At 47.0% G+C, this 23681-nt stretch overlaps 1 protein-coding gene across 2 annotated transcripts in view; it reads right to left on the bottom strand.

Moving 5' to 3' along the window:
* Window positions 1-16044, bottom strand: part of SLC25A47 (solute carrier family 25 member 47) — a 79355-nt gene extending 63311 nt beyond the window's left edge. Inside the window, exon 1 of one of the 2 annotated variants that reach the window (XM_069738437.1) lies at window positions 15846-16044. The gene's annotated coding sequence lies outside the window, so the exon portion shown is untranslated. The remainder of the gene's footprint in view (window positions 1-15845) is intronic. The other variant, XM_069738448.1, reaches the window with a different exon arrangement.
* Between the last annotated feature and the right edge of the window lie 7637 nt (window positions 16045-23681).

Here is a 23681-nt window from a genome sequence, read left to right as displayed (position 1 = left end):
TATACCGTTAAACCGTCCCGGAGGTGCGAATTTCCTTCGTAATGGGACACAGCACAGCTGTCATTCCTATCCCCTTGGTGCCGTGCGCTGCCTCCTCAGCGTTGTTTTAAGCTGTCACGGAGCCTGCGCTGTTCTGTTAGCCCTTGGCCATGCCCAATTAGCGCTGCCTGTCTTCTGACATAATTTGGTGTCAGGCTGTCACTGCCTGTGCGTCCACGCTGCTCCAGATCCCACCTCGCAGTCTCGTCCAACGTAATCCCACTGCGGGCCTTGGAACCATGGACATGCACAGTGCATATCCTCGACTCTCACTCCCCTCCTTCCCTCTTCTTCAGGCTGTGCGGTGTCACGGCTGTGGCATGCTATTAGGGATCAGCTGACGGCGCACAGTCTAAAGAAGGCGGAGGGAAATGAGCGAGAGCCCGAGGGGAAGATATGCACTGCGCATGCCCATGGATCCCAGGCCCGCAGTGTGAATCAATCAGAAGACACAGCGAGGCGGGATCTCGGGCAGCGCGGCCGCACAGGCGCAGCCAGCCTGACACCAAATTATGTCAGAAGACAGGCAGCGCAAATAGGGCATGCCCAAGGGATAACAGAACAGTGCAGGCTCCGTGACAGCTTAAAACAACGCTGAGGAGGCAGCGCATGGCACCAAGGGGGTAGGAATGACGGCTGTGCTGCGTCACATTGCGAAGGAAAGTCCCAGCTCCGGGACAGTATAACGGTATCAGTGAACACATTTTATAAGTGTTAAGTTCTGCGTGTGCAAGGAGCTAAAAAAAAAGAGCTACCTTTTCCTTGTGCAGCATTACTGCTGCACAAGATGGCTCTTTCAGTAACAAACGACGGGGGGGGGGGGGGGGACAGGTTCCCTTACATTTAGGTTGTTGTGCCAGCGTGGCGGTCGCAGGACACATTGCTGGCTACACAGCTGGGGATCAGCTGACGTTACTGAAACCCAATAACACTGGGTCGTATGTTTTTACTGTGCAGCCTGCACTTCTGAGCCGCAACTGGCGGTGTTGGAGCCCAGGAATAGCAGTTCAGGTGGTAGAAAGATGAACACAGCAGGAGACCTGGATGACACCCAATTACTTAATCAGGCAGAGGAGTGGCAAATTCCTGCGAGATCCAGGCCTGGTTCATTTTCAGGAAAGTAAGCCGGTCAACGTTATCGGAGGATAGTCGCATGCGACGGTCTGTTAGTACACCACCTGCGGCACTAAAGACACGTTCCGATAAGACACTAGCCGCAGGGCAAGCCAGCACCTCCAATGCATACTGGCTTAGCTCTGGCCATGTATCCAGCTTAGAGACCCAAAACTTGAACGGGGAAGAGCCGTCTGGGAGTACAGTAAGAGGGCAAGCCATGTAGTCTGTCACCATCTGACGGAACCGTTGCCTCCTGCTGACTGGAGCCGCCGGTGATAGTGTAGACATTTGGGGCGGGCACACAAAAGTGTGCCAGAGTTGTGCCATACTGGGCTTGCCTTGGGCAGAGGCACTGCTTCTGCTCCCTCTTTGGGCAGAGCCTCCCTCACTGCCTCGACGCACTGAGCTGCTTTGTAAAGCACTAGCAGCACTCCTCTCAGTTGGACAGGAGAAGATGATGGAATTCACCAGTGTGTCGTGGTACTCCCGCAATTTACGCTCCCGGGTCAACGCAGGGATGAGGTTTTGGACGTTGTCCCGGTAGCGAGGATCGAGGAGGGTGAACACCCAATAATCAGGCATGTTGAGAATGTGGTCGATGCGGCGGTCGTTTCTCAGGCACTGCAGCATGAAATCCACCATGTGCTGCAGAGTGCCAACTGGCCCAGAAACGCTGTCCCCTGCTTGAGACATGATCTCTGCCCGCTCGTCATCACCCCACCCTCGCTGTACACACTGACCACTGGACAATTGTGTCGCTCCCTCCTCTGAACGGAGCTCTTCCTCCTCCATTGACTCCTCCTCATCCTCCTCACAAATTGGCCCCTGCGTACCCCTTTGTGAGGAACCACGTGGCGCTGACTCTCCAGAAGCTGATGGAAAAGGTGACTCCTCATCCTCCACCTCTTCCACAACATCATCCCTTAACCCTTGCAAAGTTTGCTGAAGCAGGCAGATAAGGGGGACAGTCATGCTGACTAGTGCATCATCTGCACTTGCCATCCGCGTGGAATAATCAAAAGGACGCAAAACCTGGTAGACGTCCTTCATAGTGGCCCACTCTGTGGTTGTGAAGTCTGATCGGTGCTGACTGCGACTTCTTTGCGCCTGATGCAGCTGGTACTCCATAACTGCTTGCTGCTGCTCACACAACCGCTCCAACATATGTAACGTGGAATTCCACCGGGTAGGTAGGTCACATATGATTCGGTGTTCCGGAAGGCGGAATCGGCGCTGCAGAGCAGCAATGCGGGATCTGGCCAAGCTGGAACGCCGCAAGTGAGCACACTCTAGGCGGACCTTGTGCAGCAGGGCATCAAGATCCGGATAGTCCCTCAGAAAACTCTGCACAACCAAATTGAGCACATGTGCCAGACATGGGATGTGAGTGAGGTTGCCAAGGGCCAAAGCTGCCACCAGATTTCGGCCATTGTCACACACTACCATGCCTGGCTGGAGATTCGCTGGCAGTAACCACACATCGCTCTCCTGCTTGATGGCATTCCAGAGCTCCTGCGCTGTGTGGCTTCGATGCCCCAATGAAACTAGTTTCAAGACGGCCTGCTGACGTTTGGCCACGGCTGTGCTCATGTCGGTCATAGGTAAACGTTCACGGGTCCATGTGGAGGTGGACTGTGACGGATCCTGCAGAGAGGAATCTGAGGAACTGGTGTAAGAGGAGGAGTCGATGCGTACAGACTGGATTCCTGCAATCCTTGGAGTGGGCAGGACACGTCCTGCGCCACTCGCACGATCTGTACCTGGCTCAACAACATTAACCCAATGGGCAGTGAGGGAAACATATCGCCCCTGTCCATGCTGACTGGTCCACGCATCGGTGGTGAGGTGGACCTTGCTACTGACGGCGTTCAGTAGCGCATGTTTTATGTTTGCCTCAACATGCCTGTGCAGGGCAGGGACAGCCTGCCTGCTGAAGTAAAAGCGGCTGGGCACCTTGTACTGTGGGACTGCCAATGCCATCAAGTCACGGAAGCTGTCAGTCTCCACCAGCCTGAACGAGAGCATTTCCAGGGACAACAGTTTGGCAATGCCTGCATTCAGAGCCTGTGCTCGGGGGTGGTTGGCCGAGAATGCCCGCCTTTTCTCCCATGCCTGTACTACCGATGGCTGTAGAGTAGACTGGGAGTGTGAGGATGACTGGGAAGGTGGTGCTGTGGGTGGAATTACACTAGGTCTCTGGACAACAGTGGAGGAAGAGGCAACACGAGATGAAGAGGTGGTAGCTGCCGCTGTTGGTTGGCCTACGTCTTCACTGTGTTTCTGTAACTCCACCGCTTGCCTGGTCCGCACATGTTTCCACATATTTGTGGTATTGAGGTTGCTGACACTTTTACCTCTTTTTACTTTCTGATGACACAGCTTGCATTTGACAAAACAAATGTCATCTGCAACTGTGTCAAAAAAGGACCAGGCACTGCAAGTCTTGGGAGCGCCCTTTTTGGCTTTGGAAAGAGACAGGCTCCTAACGGGTGCCAAAGTGGAGGCTACAGGCTCCGCAGTCTTCCCCCTCCCTCTCCCTCTTTGGCCCGTAAGGGGAAGCTCTTCCTCAGAGCTGCTCCCACCACCTTCCTGTTCCTCACGCCACGATGGGTCAAGGACCTCATCATCTCCACTACCCTCTGCCACCAACTGCTCCTCCTGGGTAGTCTCGGCAGCACAGTACGCATCAGAAAGCGGCACCTGAGTTTCATCATCAGATGCGTACTGCGCTGTGGTCACCGGAGGCACTGGCCCACCTGCCTCTTCAGAGTCAGAGAGAAAAGGCTGTTGGGCATCACTGCACACTGCCTCTTCTTCCATTTCTCCAATGCTGCTTGGCTGGCCCCCTGTTTCCAAGCCAAGAGATTCAGAGAACAGAAGTAGAGACGGCTCCTGTCCTGGGCTCTCTGACTGCCTGGCCAATTTGGCAGGTGGTGAAGAGACAGATGGCTGCTCTCCAGTGCTCTGTGCCTGAGAGGATGTGGCACTAACTGAAGTCGATGCCGAGGCGTTAGCTGCCATCCACCCGACAACGGCTTCAATTTGGTCTTCACGCAGCAGCGGTGCACGGCGCTCTCCGACAAAGCTGCGCATGAAGGACTGTTCCCTGCTGAAACTGAGTGACGACGAGTCACCGGCGCCCGCAGCAGGCACAGAATCACCACGTCCTCTCCCTGCTCCTCTCCCTGCTCCGCGCCCACGCCCACGTGCCTTACTCCCTGCCCTCTTCATCTTGGTTGACAGATAAAGATAAGCAGAAAAGTACTAAGGCCTTAGCGTGCTTATTCCTGAAATGCTCCTCCTAACAGGTGTAAGAAACACTAATGTTGTAAATTGTGGACTAAACTTTATTATTTTTCAAATGTGGCCTACACAAGTGTTAAGTTGTGTTTGGTGAACTTTACTTTTTTTTTTGTGCAGATCGGGCTACAGAGCTAGTTTAAATCACACGGAGACCGTGCAGACAGCCGTAAACGGCGCTGCAAGGCCAAAAAACCCTCCTCTAGGTTATCCTATGTAGTGTTTTTCCACTATTTAGCTGGAGACGGGTGGAAAGACACTAATAGGATTTTTTTTTTTTAATTTTAAACAGGCTGCACTATTTGAAAAAAAGGAAATTGTTTTTCAAGGTATGAGGCAGTAACGCACCCTGAGCTGAATCCAACCGGCTATAGCTGCACACAGACTACAGGGCGAGCTGCGCTCACACAGAGACCGTGCAGACAGCCGTAAACGGCGCTGCAAGGCCAAAAAACCCTCCTCTAGGTTATCCTATGTAGTATTTTTCCACTATTTAGCTGGAGACGGGTGGAAAAACACTAATAGGGAATTTTTTTTAAAATTTTTAAACAGGCTGCACTATTTGAAAAAAAGGAAAATTTTTCTCAAGGTATGAGCCAGTAACGAACCCTGAGCTGAATCCAACCGGCTATGGCTGCACACAGACTACAGGGCGAGCTGGGCTCACACGGAGACCGTGCAGACAGCCGTAAACGGCGCTGCAAGGCCCAAAAACCCCCCTCTAGGTTATCCTATGTAGTGTTTTTCCACAATTTAGCTGGAGACGGGTGGAAAAACACTAATAGGGAATTTTTTTTAAAATTTTTAAACAGGCTGCACTATTTGAAAGAAAGGAAAATTTTTCTCAAGGTATGAGCCAGTAACGAACCCTGAGCTGAATCCAACCGGCTATGGCTGCACACCGACTACAGGGCGAGCTGGGCTCACACGGAGACCGTGCAGACAGCCGTAAACGGCGCTGCAAGGCCCAAAAACCCCCCTCTAGGTTATCCTATGTAGTGTTTTTCCACAATTTAGCTGGAGACGGGTGGAAAAACACTAATAGGGAATTTTTTTTAAAATTTTTAAACAGGCTGCACTATTTGAAAGAAAGGAAAATTTTTCTCAAGGTATGAGCCAGTAACGAACACTGAGCTGAATCCAACCGGCTATGGCTGCACACAGACTACAGGGCGAGCTGGGCTCACACGGAGACCGTGCAGACAGCCGTAAACGGCGCTGCAAGGCCCAAAAACCCCGCTCTAGGTTATCCTATGTAGTGTTTTTCCACAATTTAGCTGGAGACGGGTGGAAAAACACTAATAGGAAATTTGAGAAAAAATGTGCAGCAGGCTGCACTATGAGCAAAAAAGGACAACTGTGTGAGGTAGTATGAACCCCCCCTGAGCTGAATACAACCGGGTATATGGCTGCACACAGACTACAGAGTGAGCTGCACACACACACACACACAGAGACCTTGCAGAACGCTGTTAAAACAGCGCTGCAAGGCAAGAGCAAGGTGAACAGTGAAGAACACACAGCGTTTTGCTAAATTAGCCTTTGGAAAGGAAAATAAAGCAATTAGCTAGCTCGACTGGCCCTCAGTTAGAACACAGCGTCCTGTCCCTAACTGAAATCACAGCAGAGTGAGCGCAAAATGGCGGCAGCGTTTTTTATAGTGCAGAAGAATGACATCATTTCAGCAGCCAATCACAGCCTTGCCAGTACTTACATGCCCACCATGCTAAACAGGATGTGCCCACACTTCCAATCATTCCTTATTGGCTGCTGCGTGCAGTTTGAATTCTGGGAACTTCCGATTCCGGTATCCGATACGCGGGAAGTATCGGAATTCGGGATCGGAATTCCGATACCGCAAATATCGGCCGATACCCGATACTTGCGGTATCGGAATGCTCAACACTACTGATCACTACAACGTACTGGTCACTACAACGGCAGTTTGCAATCGTCACTTAGCAACATCCACTGCTTTCTGTTTCTGGAAAACACCCATGGAGTCAAAATCGCCACTACACCTGTAGATAAATTCCCAAGGGTTTATAATTTCCAAAATGAGGTCACTTGAGGTGGGATTCTGCTTTTCTAGCAATTAGGGGCTCTGTATACAGAACCCGCAAACTAGTCTAGGATAATCTGCGCTCCAGGAGGCAATTAGCGCTCCGTCCCTCCCGAGTCTCTCCGTTTGGCAAAGCAGTAATTTACAGCCACATACAGTATGGGGTATTTCTACATTCAGCAGAAATTGTGGGACAAATTTTGGTGCCATTTTTACCATTTTCCCAGTATGAAAATGTAAAACTTGGGGCTAACACAGGCTTGGTGGTAAAAATGTTAATTATTTTTTCTTCACTGCCCAATGGTATAAAAGTCAATTGTGTTGTATATGTCCCTGACATCTGTATACCTACCTATTCTATGTGTATTTACTGTATGCAATCCATCTCTTCTATCCTGTCTCCTATCGGTTCCTGCATTGATTTTACAAAACACGGCAAGTGAATTGCTGGTATATATATATATATATATATATATATATATATATATATATATATATATATATATATATATATATATATATATATACAGTACAGACCAAAAGTTTGGACACACCTTCTCATTTAAAGATTTTTCTGTATTTTGATGACTATGAAAATTGTACATTCACACTGAAGGCATCAAAACTTTCAATTAAAACGTGGAATTATTTACTTAACAAAAAAGTGTGAAACAACTGAAAAAAATGTCTTTATTCTAGGTTTTTCAAAGTAGCCACCTTTTGCTTTGATGACTGCTTTGCACACTCTTGGCATTCTCTTGATGAGATTCAAGGGGTAGTCACCGGGAATGGTTTTCACTTCACAGGTGTGCCCTGTCAGGTTTAAAAAGTGGGATTTTTTGCCTTATAAATGGGTTTCGGACCATCAGTTGTGTTGTGCAGAAGTCTGGTGGATACAAAGCTGATAGTCCTACTGAATAGACTGTTAGAATTTGTATTATGGCAAGAAAAAAGCAGCTAAGTAAAGAAAAGCGAGTGGCTATCATTACTTTAAGAAATAAAGGTCAGTCCGAAAAATTGGGAAAACTTTGAAAGTGTCCCCAAGTGCAGTGGCAAAAACCATCAAGCGCTACAAAGAAATTGGCTCACATGAGGACCGCCGCAGGAAAAGAAGACCAAGAGTCACCTCTGCTTCTGAGGATAAGTTTATCCGAGTTACCAGCCTCAGAAATCGCAGGTTAACAGCAGCTCTGATTAGAGACCAGGTCAATGCCACACAGAGTTCTAGCAGCAGACATATTTCTACCACAACTGTTAAGAGGAGACTTTGTGCAGCAGGCCGTCATGGTAAAATAGCTGCTAGGAAACCACTGCTAAGGCCAGGCAACAAGCAGAAGAGACTTGTTTGGGCTAAAGAACACAAGGAACGGACATTAGACCAGTGGAAATCTGTGCTTTGGTCTGATGAGTCCAAATTTGAGATCTTTAGTTCCAACCACCGTGTCTTTGTGCGATGCAGAAAAGGTGAACGGATGGACTTTACATGCCTGGTTCCCACCATGAAGCATGGAGGAGGAGGTGTGATGGTGCTTTGCTGGTGACACTGTGGGGGATTTATTAAAAATTGAAGGCATACTGAACCATCATGGCTACCACAGCATCTTGCAGTGGCATGCTATTCCATCCGGTTTGCGTTTAGTTGGACCATCATTTATTTTTCAACAGGATAATGACCCCAAACACACCTCTAGGCTGTGTAAGGGCTATTTGACCAAGAAGGAGAGTGATGGGGGTGCTATGCCAGATGACCTGGCCTCCACAGTCACCAGACCTGAACCCAATTGAGATGGTTTGGGGTGAGCTGAACCGCAGAGTGAAGCAAAAGGGCCAACAAGTGCTAAGCATCTCTGGGAACTCCTTCAAGACTGTTAGAAAACCATTCCCGGTGACTACCTCTTGAAGCTCATCAAGAGAATGCCAAGAGTGTGGAAAGCAGTCATCAAAGCAAAACTTTTTTGTTAAGTATATAATTCCATATGTGTTAATTCATAGTTTTGATGCCTTCAGTGTGAATGTACAATTTTAATAGTCATGAAAATACAGAAAAATCTTTCAATTAGAAGGTGTGTCCAAACTTTTGGTCTGTACTGTATATATATATATATATATATATGTAAATGTGTATATATATATACATATATATATATAGCAGCCGGCGCTCACAGCCAGTGCAGGAAAGCACAGCGCCGAGGACAGACAGCGGAAGGTAAGTATGTAGTGTTTGTTTTTTTTTACTTTTACGATGGTAACCAGGGTAAACATCGGGTTACTAAGCGCGGCCCTGCGCTTAGTAACCCGATGTTTACCCTGGTTACCAGTGAAGACATCGCTGAATCGGCTTCACACACGCCGATTCAGCGATGTCTGCAGGGAGTCCAGCGACTAAATAAAGTTCTGGCCTTTCTGCAGCGACCAACGACATCACAGCAGGATCCTGATCGCTGCTGCCTGTCAAACTGAACGATATCGCTAGCCAGGACGCTGCAACGTCACGGATCGCTAGCGATATCGTTCAGTGTGAAGGTACCTTATGACTCAAGCCTATGACTCAATGCCGCACACATGGATCTGTGAATGCTTGGCTCTCTACAATGTCAACAGGAAATTAAGAACCTTCCTCAGAAACTCAATGGGGCAATGGAGAACAACATTGGAAGTCAACTCAAGACAAGCACAAGTTACCTTCAAATGCGGCATATACCAAGGTGATGCACTGTCCCCATTGCTATTTTGCATACTGTAGGCTTGAACCCCTCAGTCAGATAATTACAGAGTCTGGCTATGGATACAAGTTCAAGAGTGGAAGCACCATCAACCACCTCCTCTACATGGATGACATCAAGCTGTATGCGAAAAATGAACAAGACATCAACTCACTGATCCACCTGACAAGGATCTACAGTGAAGACATCGGGATGTCCTTCGGACTGGAGAAGTGCGGCTGGTTGGTAATAAAGAGAGGCAAGGTAGTCAAGACTGATGGAGTGGAATTACCAGTAGGGAATATAGAAGATGTACAGACAAGCCACAAATACCTCGGCATCCCACAGGGATAGGGAGGCAAGGAAAGCACCAACATCCAAATGCCATCAAAGGGTAAGACAGGTCCTGAAGAGCAAGCTCAATGGGTAGAATAAAATCCACGCCATCAATTCGTATGCCCTGCCAGTTATCAGATACCCTGCTGGCATAGTGTGCTGGCCAAAAGAAGAGATGGAAGCTGCAGATGTGAAGACACGAAAGCTCCTCACAATGCATGGAGGTCTCCACCCTAAGTCTTGTATACCAACAGAAAGGAGGGTGGGCGAGACTTGATAAGCATCCAAGCCACCATAACGGATGAAACAAAGAGTATACAGGAATACATCTGAAAAATGGCACCAAAAGATGAGATGCTGGGAGAAAGCCTAAGGCAGCAAGAACAACAGATCTGGAAGGAAGAACAGGAACATGAAGCGTCATGGCAAGACAAGCCACTGCATGGGACGTACCATTGACAGATAATGAAGGTGGCTAACAAGGAGAAATCCTACCAATGGCTGGAGAAAACAGGACTCCGAGACAGCATAGAAGCACTAATCATAGCGGCACAAGAGCAAGCACTAAGTACCAGATCCATAGAAGCAGGAATCTACCACACAAGGCAAGACCCAAGGTGCAAACTATGCTCAGAAACCATCCAACACATAGTGGCAGGATGCAAAATGCAAGCAGGAACAGCGTATACCAAATGCCACAACCAAGTAGCGGGGGATTGTATACAGGAACATCTGCACAGCATATGGGCTAAGTCCCCCTAAGTCCAAGTGGGAGACCCCAGAAAAAGTGGTGGAGAATGAAAGGGCTAAAATCCTGTGAGACTTCAAGATCCAGACGGATAAGCAGGTGTTGGCTAACCAACCAGACATTGTGATAGTAGACAAGGATCAGAATACAGCAATCATAATAGATGTGGCAGTGCCAAGTGAAATCAACATCAGAAAGAAGGAATGTGAAGGAAGGAATCTGAGAAGCTGGAGAAATACCAGGGCTTCAAAGGAGAACTGGAGATGTGGAAGGTGAAAGCAACAGTGATTGCAGTGGAGCAGTGACCCCCTAAGTTGGAAGAATGGCTACAACAGATCCCAGGAGCAACATCTGAGCTCTCTGTCCAATGCTGGGAACAGCTAAGATCCTGCGCAGAACTCTCAAACTCCCAGGCCTCTGGTAGAGGACCCAAGAATGAGAAAGGAAAACAAAGACCACCCCCATTGAGTGGTGAGGGGTGAGAAGGAAGATTTTTTATATATGTGTCACTGGCATCTATATATCTATGTATTCTACAGTATCTGTATATATCTATTCTATTTTAACCTGTCCTTGTGATATTACTGTACACATGAATTGCCGGCTTTTCTTCTATCTATGTAATATATATACATATATATATGTGTGTGTCACTGACATCTGTTTATCTATGTATTCTATGTATATATATCTACTCTATCTATTCTAACCTGTCACTCTGTGATTTTACTGTATGTGACAGATGAATTGCCGGCTTTTCAAAGGACATTGGACAGCACTCGCATGGTGCAAGTGCTATGCGTTCTTTTCTCGCACCCAAAGGCTTGCATTGTCGAGTCTCGTCTGAGATACGCGGCAAATCGCAGCATGCTGCGATTTTTTTTTTATGTCACCCATTGAATAACAATGGTCAGAGTGCGTGGATTTTTTATTAGATTGCACTTGTCCATTTTTCTCGCAAATGAGTATGAGCCTTAAGTGAGAAACACTGATAGGGAGAAACCGACTCACGGACCAACGACACCAGTCCGGTAGCATTATATTTTGCATACATGAATAAACACAGCTGTCTGAACGAGGCCCTAGGGCTGCAAAGGCTGCAGTCTCAGCCTGGCGCTGGAGCCTCCATGGCTTAGTAGATCGTCCCAGTACACGCTGGGTGTTGTAGTTTTGCAAAAGCTACTGAACCACGAGTTGGCAAACAGGGATTATCTGCAAAAGATCTGATCAGCAAATAATTAATATGCACGTAGAGATATAAGAGAGAGCTCATTATAGGATAGGTTATTACGTGCCAGGGTGTGGGGTAGGTGCCGCCTTGTTGACATTCCATTGTGCTGATTTACATGAGGCAGGATGGGACAATTATTACATTGAACAAGTCATAGGAAGCCCAGCTGTAGCATTACGGAATGTGTTCGAACACGGAGTTCAATGGGTTAAAAAATATAAACAGATTACACTGAGCCCAATTACAAACTCAGCTCTGCTGCATGTGCGTATATTATATACAGTGGGGAAAATAAGTATTTGATCCGCTGCCGATTTTGCAAGTTTTCCCACCTACAAAGAATGGAGATGTTTGTAATTTTTACTGTAGGTACACTTCACCTGTAAGGCCGGGATCACACATGCGAGAAACACGTCCGTGTCTCGCATGTGAAAACCAAACACTGGTGCCGGCACTTTGGAGCGGAGCGTGCGGCCTCATGTGTTGCTATGCGGCCACACGCTCCGCTCTGGAGTGCCGGCGCCAGAGCTTGGATTTCACATGCGAGACACGGACGTGTTTCTCGCATGTGTGATCCCGGCCTAAGAGACAGAATCTAAAAATAAAAACCAGAAAATCACATTGTATAATTCTTACATAATTAATTTGAATTTTATTGCATGAAATAAGTATTTTATCTCCGACCAACCAGCAAGAATTCTGGTTCTCACACAACTGTTAGTTTTTCTTTAAGAAGCCTCCTACTCTGCACTCATTACTTGTATTAATTTCACCTGTTTAACCTTGCTACCTGTAAAAAAGACACCTGTCCACACAATCACACTCCAATCTCTCCTCAATGGCCAAGACCAAAAAGAGCCATCTAAGGACACCAGGGACAAAATAGTAGACCTGCAGAAGGCTATGATGGGCTACAGGACAATTGGTAAGCAGCTTGGTGAGAAGGCAACAACTGTTGGCACAATTATTACAAAATGAAAGAAACACAAGATGACGGTCAATCTTCCTCGGTCTGTGACTCTATGCAGGATCTCACTTTTTGGGGTAAGGATGATTCTGAGAAAAGTCAGGAATCAGCCCAGAACTACACAGGAGGACCTGGTCAATGACCTGAAGAAAGCGGGGACCACAGTCTCAAATATTACGTTAGTAACACACTACGTCGACATGGATTAAAATCTTGCAGGGCACGCAAGGTCCCCCTGCTCATGCCAGAACATGTCCAGGCTTGTTTGAAGTTCACTAATGACCATCTGGATGATCCAGAAAAGGCATGGGAGAAGGCCATGTGGTCAGATGAGACCAAAATACAACTTTTTGATATCAACGCCACTCGCCATATTTGGAAGAAGAAGGATGAGTATAACCCCAAGAACACCATTCCAACCGTGAAGCATGGTGGAGGAAACATCATACTTTTGGGGTGCTTTTCACCAGTGGGGACAGGACAACTGCACCTTATTGAAGGGAGGATGGATGGAGTCATGTATTACGAGATTTTGGCCAACAACCTTCTTCCCTCAGTAAGAGCATTGAATGTGGGTGGTGCTGAGTCTTCCAGCATGACAATGACCCGAAACACACAGCGAGGGCAACTAAGGAGTGGCTCCGTAAGAAGCATTTCAAGGTCCTGGAGTGGCCTAGCCAGTCTCCAGAGCTGAACCCAACAGAAAACCTTTGGAGGGTCTGAAACTCAATGTTGCACAGTGACAGCCCTGAAACCTGAAAGATCTGCAGAAGATCTGTATGGACGAGGGGGACAAAATCCCTGGTGCAGTGTGTGCAAACCTGATCAAGAACAACAGGAAATGTCTGACCTCTGTAATTACAAACAAAGGTTTCTGGACCAAATATTAACCCCTTTCTGCCAGCTGACGGAATTGTACGTCAGCTGGCAGATCCCCTGCTTTGAGGTGGGCTCCGGCGGTGTTGCCACCTAAAAGCCGCGACATGTCAGCTGTTTTGTACAGCTGACATGTGCGCGCAATGAGCGCGAGCGGAATTGCGATCCGCCCGCCCCCATTAACTAGTTAAATGCTGCCGTCAAACACTGACAGCGGCATTTAACTAGAGCTCCCAGCCGCGCGGTCGGATGTACTCGCACCGCTGACCCCGTCACATGATCGGGGGTCATCGGTGCATTGCCATAACAACCAGAGGTCTCCTTGAAACCTCTATGGTTGTTGATGGCCAATTGCTTTGAGCGCCACCCTGTGGTCGGCATTCAAAGCACACCTGCATTTCTGCTACATAGAGGTGATCTGTGCTTCACCTCTATGTAGCAGAGGCGATCGTGTAGTGCATGCTTCTAGCCTCCTATGGAGGCTATTGAAGCATGCCAAAATGAAAAAAAAAGTGTTTAAAAATATAAAAGAAATAAAAAATATATAAAAGTTCAAATCACCCCCCTTTCGCCCCAATGAAAATAAAACCATAAAAAAAAAAATCAAACCTACACATATTTGGTATTGCCGCGTTCAGAATCGCTCGATCTATGAATAAAAACAAAGGATTAACCTGATCGCTAAATGGCGTAGCAAGAAAAAAAATCAAAACGCCAAAATTACGTTTTTTTTGTCGCCGCGACATTGCATTAAAATGCAATAACGGGCGATGAAAAGAACGTATCTGCACCAAAATGGTATAATTAAAAACGCCAGCTCGGCACGCAAAAAATAAGCCCTCACCGGACCCCAGATCACGAAAATTGGAGACGCTACGGGTATCGAAAATGGCGCAATTTTTATTTTTTATTTTTAGCAAACTTTGGAATTTTTTTTTACCACTTAGATAAAAGAGAACCTATACATGTTTGGTGTCTAAGAACTTGTAATGACCTGGAGAATCATAATGACAGGTTAGTTTTAGCATTTGGTTAACCTAGCAAAAAAGCCAAACAAGGAACAAGTGTGAGATTGCACTTTTTTTTGCAATTTCATCGAACTTGGAATTTTTTTCCCGTTTTCTGTTACACGGCATGGTAAAACCAATAGTATAGTTCAAAAGTACATCTCGTCCCGCAAAAAATAAACCCTCACATGGCCATATTGACGGAAAAATAAAAAAGTTATGGCTCTGGGAAGGAGGGGAGCGAAAAACGAAAACAAAAAAAGCTCCGGGGGTGAAGGTTAAGTTCTGTTTTTCTATTGTACCAAATACTTATTTCATGCAATAAAATGCAATTCAGTTATTTAAAAATCTTACAATGTGATTTTCTGGTTTTTATTTTTAGATTCTGCCTCTCACAGGTGAAGTGTACCTATGATAAAAATTACAGACCTCTCTATTCTTTGTAGGTGGGAAAACTTGCAAAATCAGCGGTGTATCAAATACTTATCCCCCCCCCCCCAAATATATACTGTGCCATGCATTTCTGCAATAATCTGTCTAACATGTTTTTTTAAGACTCATTCACACATCCGATTTTCTTGTACCAGTGCTCACCGTGATTTTCACAGATAGCACTCGTACCTGATAGACTATGGGGATGTGCACGTCTGAGTTTTCCCCTTGGACTGTGCGGTCCACGGAAACTATCGGAGACATGTCCAATTTTGGTACAAGGGTTGGATCAAAATCGGCAATGCGAGTCTATGGGTCGGTGACTGCACTTGGATGATGTCCAGTTTTCATAGACTGTCATATCGGAGGAGGAGAAACTTTTTTTTATTTCTCCATGTACAAATGATCCTCGGACGCGTGAATGAGCCGTTACAGCTGCTCATAGAAGCACCAGCAACGTGTCCACCCAAAATACACCTAGTAGATATCAGATAATCACATATTCTAGATTCAGACAATCACATATTCTGGATTACTAGGTTATAATGTATTCTGGATTATCAAATTACCTCCATCCCCCACATTCTGGATTATCAGATAATCATGGCAATGTACAATACACAAAAATTGTCCCAATTATTCCCCGGGCTTGGGGTTCTGGCTTTTATTCCTGTTCTGTAAATATATTCCAGATTAGGGGACCTCCTGTGTCCTCAGATGCCAGATTATCAGAATTATACTTACTCTAACTTAGAAATAATCCACATATTATTTTGGGCACATTTGCTCTTCGCTCAAATCTCCTGGCGCCACCTGCTTGTTCAGTGTCTGTAGAGACTTTGCCCTCCTGGTGTGCAGGAGCACACAGGTGCTGCAAACTATGGATGATTATAGGTATGATTATAAAGCAGCAGTGCTGAGTTTGTGATTTGTTATGATCCGTGGTGAGATATATTATTGCTCGTTTTACATAGGACTGCTTCCCCAGGAGGCATCTGACTGATCAGCGCCATCCTGCACAGCTCTTACCTGGTAATCCTCCTCGTCACTGGCGCAGTAAGCTTCTGCCATCCTCTTTCTTGCACCCTCCCTCCATACTGTGGTGATGATTGCCCTCTGGAGCGTCGCCCTCACGTCTATAGGTGCTCACGTTACCCACCTCCATCCCTCCCCGTTCCATAGTATTGACTCTCGCAGGTCAAAGCCCTCCCTGCGTCATATCTCATCTGTTGCCACTGACCTATTGTCCAGTCACATCCCATAATCTCCAACCCAAATAATCGCCTGCACTGAAATCCCATCATCCCAGCTTTATGCCACGTTTATTAATAGCCAGGCTTGGACGAGGCATTGGGATGGATTCCCTGATGTGTGAAAAACGTGCCACAATTCAGCGCACAACAGGGCAGATCAGGGGTGGACATAGCATTGGTGAGCCACACAGGGGGCCGAGATGTAATGGGGCCCCTTCTACCTCCAAAGCAGGTGGATTGTGCATTATAATGGGATATTAGGCTGCAAAGGGCCTATATTGTTGTTGCATAGGGGCCCCTATACTGTTCTTGCACAGGGGCCTCTCTTGGGGCAGATTTACTAACACTACAACGGACAGTGCATCATAATTGAGCTGCTAAAAAGTTACTTTAGTGTACAACTTTTTGCAGCTTTTCCAAAACTTAGCGGGAAAGTGCTGCCGAGAGATTTAGGCTGGAGTCACACTAGCATATTGCATCCGATGCGAGAGCATCAAATGCGATATGCTAATGACACTCGGCTCCTGCTCTGCTGCGAGCGGAAACTGAGTGTCATGCTACTATGCTCTGAGCCTCTCGCACAGAGCGGATGGGAGCACAGCTGCGGAGGAGGCGGAGAAACTAATTTCTCCATCTTCTCCATTGCTGGGGTCTGCATTTAACGCACATCACTCGGATGATATCCGAGTCATGTGCGTTGTCTCACTCGCACCCATAGGCTTATATGGGTGCGAGTGAGCCGACAGTCGGCCGAGTGTCTGTGACAATCGCAGCATGCTGCGATTGTCTCGGACCGAGGGAAACGGCCGACAAAAAATCGGCTGCTGGGAGCTGCCCCATAGTGTAACATTGGTCCGAGTGCAATGCGATTTTTTTTATCGCATTGCACTTGTCCGTTTTTGTCGCCATTGTGACCCTGGCCTTACTATCAGTTACACCATAAATTGGTACAAATTATAACAGAAATTTATTCCGAGCCGGATCAAGATACGCCAAATTTATTATAAGAAGCGTATGGATCGTCCCCCAAGGGGAGTGGGGTACTCGGTACCGGGTCTTTCGGTTCACAGGGGGATGTCACGGTGGCTGACCCAGTCCGTGGCCCTGGGACGTCCATGTAAAAAGGGAAAGGTCTTTAAGGGGAAATGTTCATGACCTGTGGTATTCGGTCAGGGTTATGGCAGCTAGATGGTATACCTTCCCACAGGAGAAATGTATCCCCAGGGCTTCTCAGTGTGTAGATGGTGGTATGCCGAGAGGCGCAGAGAAGAACGAAGACACAAGGTTGCAGTCTTTTTACCTTTTAGTGAAGACTTCAGCATCCACAGTCCAGGGCACCAGATCACAGGGCAGGCAGAATCCGGCCAGTTTGGAGGCAAGTCCAGAGTTCCCTTATCCAAGTGGAAATCAGTAGCCTTCCTTTGCGCTGTGGTGGTGTAGTCCCTTACTGCCTATGGCTTCACATAAGGGTCTCACAGATGCGATGTTTCACTCTCTCTGTCCCCCATATAGGATAGGACAATATCCGTATGACTGGTGACTTGAGCCTGTTTATAGGGTCTCTTAAATAACCCGGCTCTGTAGATGTCACCGTGCCTCCTGGGTGTAAGTGCGGACAGGTAACCTGCAATTAGCTGTCCTGCTGGTCTCGGAAATAAGGCGTAGAGGTCGTTACTCCCTCGGTGTTCCGGCTACCGGGATGTTGCGCTTCAGAATGAGACAGCTTGAGCGGGGCTGGTCCCCTTCTGATATCCTCTCCTTTGCTTCAACTTCCTTCACGCTCACTGCAATACAGTTCTGCCTTTCAATGTCTCTTTCTGGGAGCTGCAGCTCTGAGGGCATGCACAGCTCCTTTAACCTTCCATCCTCCTCAGACTCTGGTCTAGAACTAACTAACTTTCCCTACAGACTACCAGTTATATATATATGGGAAGTGACCTAATAAATAGAGTCAGGAGCTCCCCCTGGTGGTCTGGAGTGTGAAATGTGTTGCATGTTTGTGTATACCTGGATGCAGTTATCCTTCTTTGCCTCCAAACGTAGCATCACTCTCCCCGAGAGGAAAGCAATACCACTGCGATGACCAGGACCCTGGGGTGCTGCACCTTCCCCCCCCCCCGTTAAATCCAGTACTCCCAGACTGGGAAAAGAAAAACAACAGTTACAGGTTAGCAAAAGACATACAAATTTTTGGAATGCTATAAAACAAATTAATATAAACTGATGCTTCTTTTTATGGGAGGTGAGGACTCTTGAACGTTACATAACAAAACATATTTACATTGTGTGCACACTTTTTGGGAATAGAACAATATATCTGTGAACTAGCTATGAAACACAAGTACCCACTATGGGTATAATATCTGCTAAGTGCAAAATCAAGCATTTACTTTATTCGAGTCACAGTACAAAGTTTCAACCAACCCCCACGGGTTTACTATACTTGCTCCTTCAATTTTATTCAAAGTGCATTATCATATACAGTACAGACCTAAAGTTTGGACACACCTTCTCATTTAAAGATTTTTCTGTATTTTCTTGACTATGAAAATCGTACATTCACACTGAAGGCATCAAAACTATGAATTAACACATGTGGAATTATATACTTAACAAAAAAGTGTGAAACAACTGAAAATATGCCTTATATTCTAGGTTCTTCAAAGTAGCCACCTTTTGCTTTGATGACTGCTTTGCACACTCTTGGCATTCTCTTGATGAGCTTCACGAGGTAGTCACTGGGAATGGTCTTCCAACAATCTTGAAGGAGTTCCCAGAGATGCTTAGCACTTGTTGGCCCTTTTGCCTTCACTCTGCGGTCCAGCTCACCCAAAACCATCTCGATTGGGTTCAGGTATGGTGACTGTGGAGGCCAGGTCATCTGGTGCAGCACCCCATCACTCCCCTTCTTGGTCAAATAGCCCTTACACAGCATGGAGGTGTGTTTGGGGTCATTGTCCTGTTGAAAAATAAATGATGGTCCAATTAAACGCAAACTGGATGGAAAAGCATGCCGCTGCAAGATGCTGTGGTAGCCATGCTGGTTCAGTATGCCTTCAATTTTGAATAAATCCCCAACAGTATCACCAGCAAAGCACCCCCACACCATCACACCTCCTCCTCCATGCTTTACTGTTTGGAGTGTGAAATGTGTTGCATGTTTGTGATACCTGGATGCAGTTATCCTTCTTTGCCTCCAAACGTAGCATCACTCTCCCCAAGAGGAAAGCAATACCACTGCGACGACCAGGACCCTGGGGAACCGCACGTACATTCATATGTTGGCACTATTTGATTATGTCCCGATGTAAACTTAGACCAGAGAGCGCGAAAGCGGCAAATGTTGGATGATAAATTTTGCCACTTGACCCGAGCTCTTGGCCGGCACTCACTAAGATCATTGCACCTAAACTAAAGTCACCCCCGTTCCACCTGGTCCACACCCCTCATTGTCTACAGCTATATTCCCACCATGAGCTTTTCAGTGAGATTTTGATGTTGCACATTTTCTGCAGTCAATAAGTAAAATGATTACTTGCATTTTTTTTCTCGAAAATACGCAGCACAAAAAAATCATCTTGTGAACATAACCTAAAACTCTTCATCCATTTTTCCTCGCAGTGTCAGGGCTCGTGCTGACGAGAGTATGAATCAGACAGCACACTGACCTGTTACTCAGTCTGGCTGTTACGATGAATGATCTGTTTTCTCAGTCCAACTGTCCACAAGAGGAGACACAAAAACAGAAATGGCAGCGTGTACGGCTTCCATCAAAACATCGGACGAGACTCACACAGTCAAGTCTATGGGAGAGAGAAAAAAAGATTGGATCCACACGGACATCAAAGCCGCACCTGATAGATTTCTATTATCAACGCAGGAAACTCTATTTGATCATGTACAAGAATGGACGCACGGATGACACACGGACGTAAAGAACAGACGCACGGATGACACACGGACGTAAAGAACAGATGCACGGATGACACACGGACGTAAAGAACAGACGCATGGATGACACACGGACATAAAGTACAGATGCACGGATGACACATGGACATAAAGAACGGACACACGGATGACACACGACATAAGAACAGTTTATTAAGGAGGTCTAATAACAACAATAACAAGTTTATTAAACAATCATTGCACACCTGCAAATAATTAGCTGCCGGGTGATTGTCCTTGACTTCCATGGGCTCCATTGAAATACAATACAGCACAACACAGGCAGCAAAGAAAATGCAGAATGGATTTCAATAAAGGTCTCTGGGCCCAGTTTACTTCTCCAGGTTCGGTTCACTCATCCCTAGTCCCAGAGTACGGATTCTGTTCTTGTCATTCCACTGTGCTAACAATAATTCTACTCTCATTGTGGTGTGTCTGGGCCTAGAGACCCTTATTCCACTCTCATTGTGGTGTGTCTGGGCCTAGAGACCCTTATTCCACTCTCACTGTGGTGTGTCTGGGCCTAGAGACCATTATTCCACTCTCATTGTGGTGTGTCTGGGCCTAGAGAACCTTATTCCACTCTCTTTGTGGTGTGTCTGGGCCTAGAGACCCTTATTCCACTCTCATTGTGGTGTGTCTGGGCCTAGAGACCCTTATTCCACTCATTGTGGTGTCTGGGCCTAGAGACCCTTATTTCACTCTCACTGTGGTGTGTCTGGGCCTAGAGACCCTTATTCCACTCTCAGTGTGGTGTGTCTGGGCCTAGAGACAATTATTCCACTCTCATTGTGGTGTGTCTGGGCCTAGACACCCTTATTCCACTCTGTGTGGTGTGTCTGGGCCTAGAGACCCTTGTTCCACTCTCATTGTGGTGTGTCTGGGCCTAGACACCCTTATTCCACTCTCAGTGTGGTGTGTCTGGGCTTAGAGACCCTTATTCCACTCTCATTGTGGTGTGTCTGGGCCTAGAGACCCTTATTCCACTCTCATTGTGGTGTGTCTGGGTCTAGAGACCCTTATTCCACTCTCATTGTGGTGTGTCTGGGCCTAGAGACCCTTATTCCACTCTCATTGTGGTGTGTCTGGGCCTAGAGACCCCTATTCCACTCTCATTGTGGTGTGTCTGGGTCTAGAGGCCCTTATGGAAACATACCCTAACTCTTGGTAGTCATAAGTGGACAGGGAAGGAAGTGCAGGCCCCAGATTCACTGCCACTGAAGTCAATGGGAGAGCGGAGCTGCTATGACACTTCCGCTCCTCTGACAGATTCTGACAGAATCTCACCTTTCTGCGGTGCCTTCTGGGCTTCCAGGACCATCTATCTCAGCCAGCAGCACCCTGCTTTTGGTGGGCACCCACTGAGATGATAATGTATTAGATCTGATCTGCAGTCCCATGTAACTCCACAGATAATACAGTGATTCTTTTGTGGGTACTGATAGCAGTGATGGCTTCTCTGGATCACACTGCTGCTGGTTCTGCATGTGCTGCTGTTTTGGGCTGGTGGGAGGAGTAAGGCAGAATCAGTGAGAGATGAGAGCAGACTAGATCTATCTATTGCTGATAATGACAGACTGATGCAAACCACAGATCTTCAGCATGTTTGCAGTTTTGCACTAGGTCAGCTGTAAATCACAAGTTGATCATACATCATGTGAACATCCTCACCTTTCACCTCAAATATCATAGATCTGAAACTGTGTGATGCTGCAATTGGCAATTTTCCGTGTGGGCAAATTTCCGTGTGGGCAATTTTCCGTGTGGGCAATTTTCCATGTGGGCAATTTTCCGTGTGGGCAATTTTCCTGTGGGCATTTTTCATGTGGGCAATTTTCCTGTGGGCATTTTTCAGGGACCCCCCCCCCCATAGAATGTAATACAGCCCCCCCAATTGCCCCACAATCCAGTTATCACTCACTGATATATTAAAAAAAAACCAAAAACACTCCTCATGGCCCATGCTGCTCCCGGCTCCAGTCTCAGAAGCTGCAGTCTGCCTGGGCACACAGCAGGTGCGTGATGATATGACGTCATCGCGCACCTGCAGTGTCAGCGCGAGGCAGAGCCGGGAATGATGGGAGAGGGAGCGTCAGCAGACGCTCTCTCCCCATCATTGCATTCAACTGTACCGGCGTCTAGTTGAATGCGGGGTGGGGCGGGCGATCGTGGGGGGGGGGGGGGCTGAGTCGGCGCTGGCGGGAGGGGTTGGCCCTGGCGCCACTGATAGTGGCAGCGGCCCACTCCTGGCACCGGCCCTTCTGGCATCTGCCAGAAGTGCCCGATGGCCAGACCGGCCCTGTTCGGATCCTTCAGACAGAACCTGAAAACCCACCTCTTCAAGAAAGCCTACAGCCTGCACTGACCCCGCTGCCGCCTCATCACTACTGGAGCTACCGCCTCACCAAAACCGGAGCTCCTGCAACCCCCAACCTATTGTCTCCTTCCCCACCATCCTGTAGAATGTAAGCCCGCATGGGCAGGGTCCTCGCCCCTCTGTATCAGTCTGTCATTGTTAGTTGGTTTACTGTAAACAATATCTATAACCCTCTATGTAACCCCTTCTCATGTACAGCACCATGGAATTAATGGTGCTGTATAATAATAATAATTTCCCCCGGAATTAACATTTCTAGCAGAGTGGATGCGATTTCATGGACCCTCCGGCCGCCGTGCGCTTAGGCTGGTTTCACACTTGCGTTTCAAAACGCATGCGTTTTTAAAAAAAAAATGCATGTAAACGCGTGCAAACGCTGCGTTTTTTTGACGCATGCGTTTTTGCATGTGGTGAAAAAAACGCGGCGTTTTGACGCGTTTACATGCGTTTTTTCATGCGTTGCGTTTTTTAAACACATGCAGATAAATGTGTGACAGCTGCCAATCATCAAAATAAAGTAAAAAACCCACTATAAACAGAAAGAGCTAGGGTTAGGGGTAAGGATCCTAACCCTAACCCTAAAGGGATCCTAACCCTAACCCTACCCTAAAGGGATCCTAACCCTACCCCTACCCTTAAAGGGGTTAGGGGTAGGGTTAGGGTAGGGGTAGGATCCCTTTATCAATTTTATGGTGTGGGGTGGTTTATCAGTGTGTTTTTATGTTTTTTTTTTTAAAACACATGCAAACGCATGCACAAAAAAACGCATGCGTTCCCATTGACTCCAATGTATTTTTTGACCCCCAAAAAAACGCATGAAAACGCAGTGTCCAAAAAACGCCTCTCAAAAATACAAGTTGCATTTTTGAAAATGAACGCATGCAGTAAAAAAACGCATGCGATTGAAAACGCGACCAAACGCGTACACAAAAAAACGCATGCGTTTTCAATGTTAAATATAGGGAAAAAACGCATGCGTTTTTTTGTGCAAAAAAACGCTGCAGACAAAAACGCAAGTGTGAAACCACCCTTATTGCGATGCAGGACTCATGTAAAATGATAACTGCATTTTGTCAGTGATGAATCGCGGAGTTTCTGCACTTAAAAAACGCTGCGTCAAATCCACACAAGAAACTGGGAAGCAAAGAAAGGTGCAGTAAATAGAGCAGATTGGTAAGAAGACCTGCATGCTACAAGTGTGAACGCGGCCTTACAGCTTGGCATCTGGTGCAGGCGCCATCTCTCCTGAGGTAAGATTCTGCACTTTCCCGGCGGTGACTTACA

This window comes from Ranitomeya imitator, chromosome 1, assembly GCF_032444005.1.
Source record: "Ranitomeya imitator isolate aRanImi1 chromosome 1, aRanImi1.pri, whole genome shotgun sequence".
Lineage (NCBI taxonomy): Eukaryota > Metazoa > Chordata > Amphibia > Anura > Dendrobatidae > Ranitomeya > Ranitomeya imitator.
Note: the sequence above shows the minus strand (reverse complement) of the source record. Positions and strands in the feature narration are given on the sequence as shown.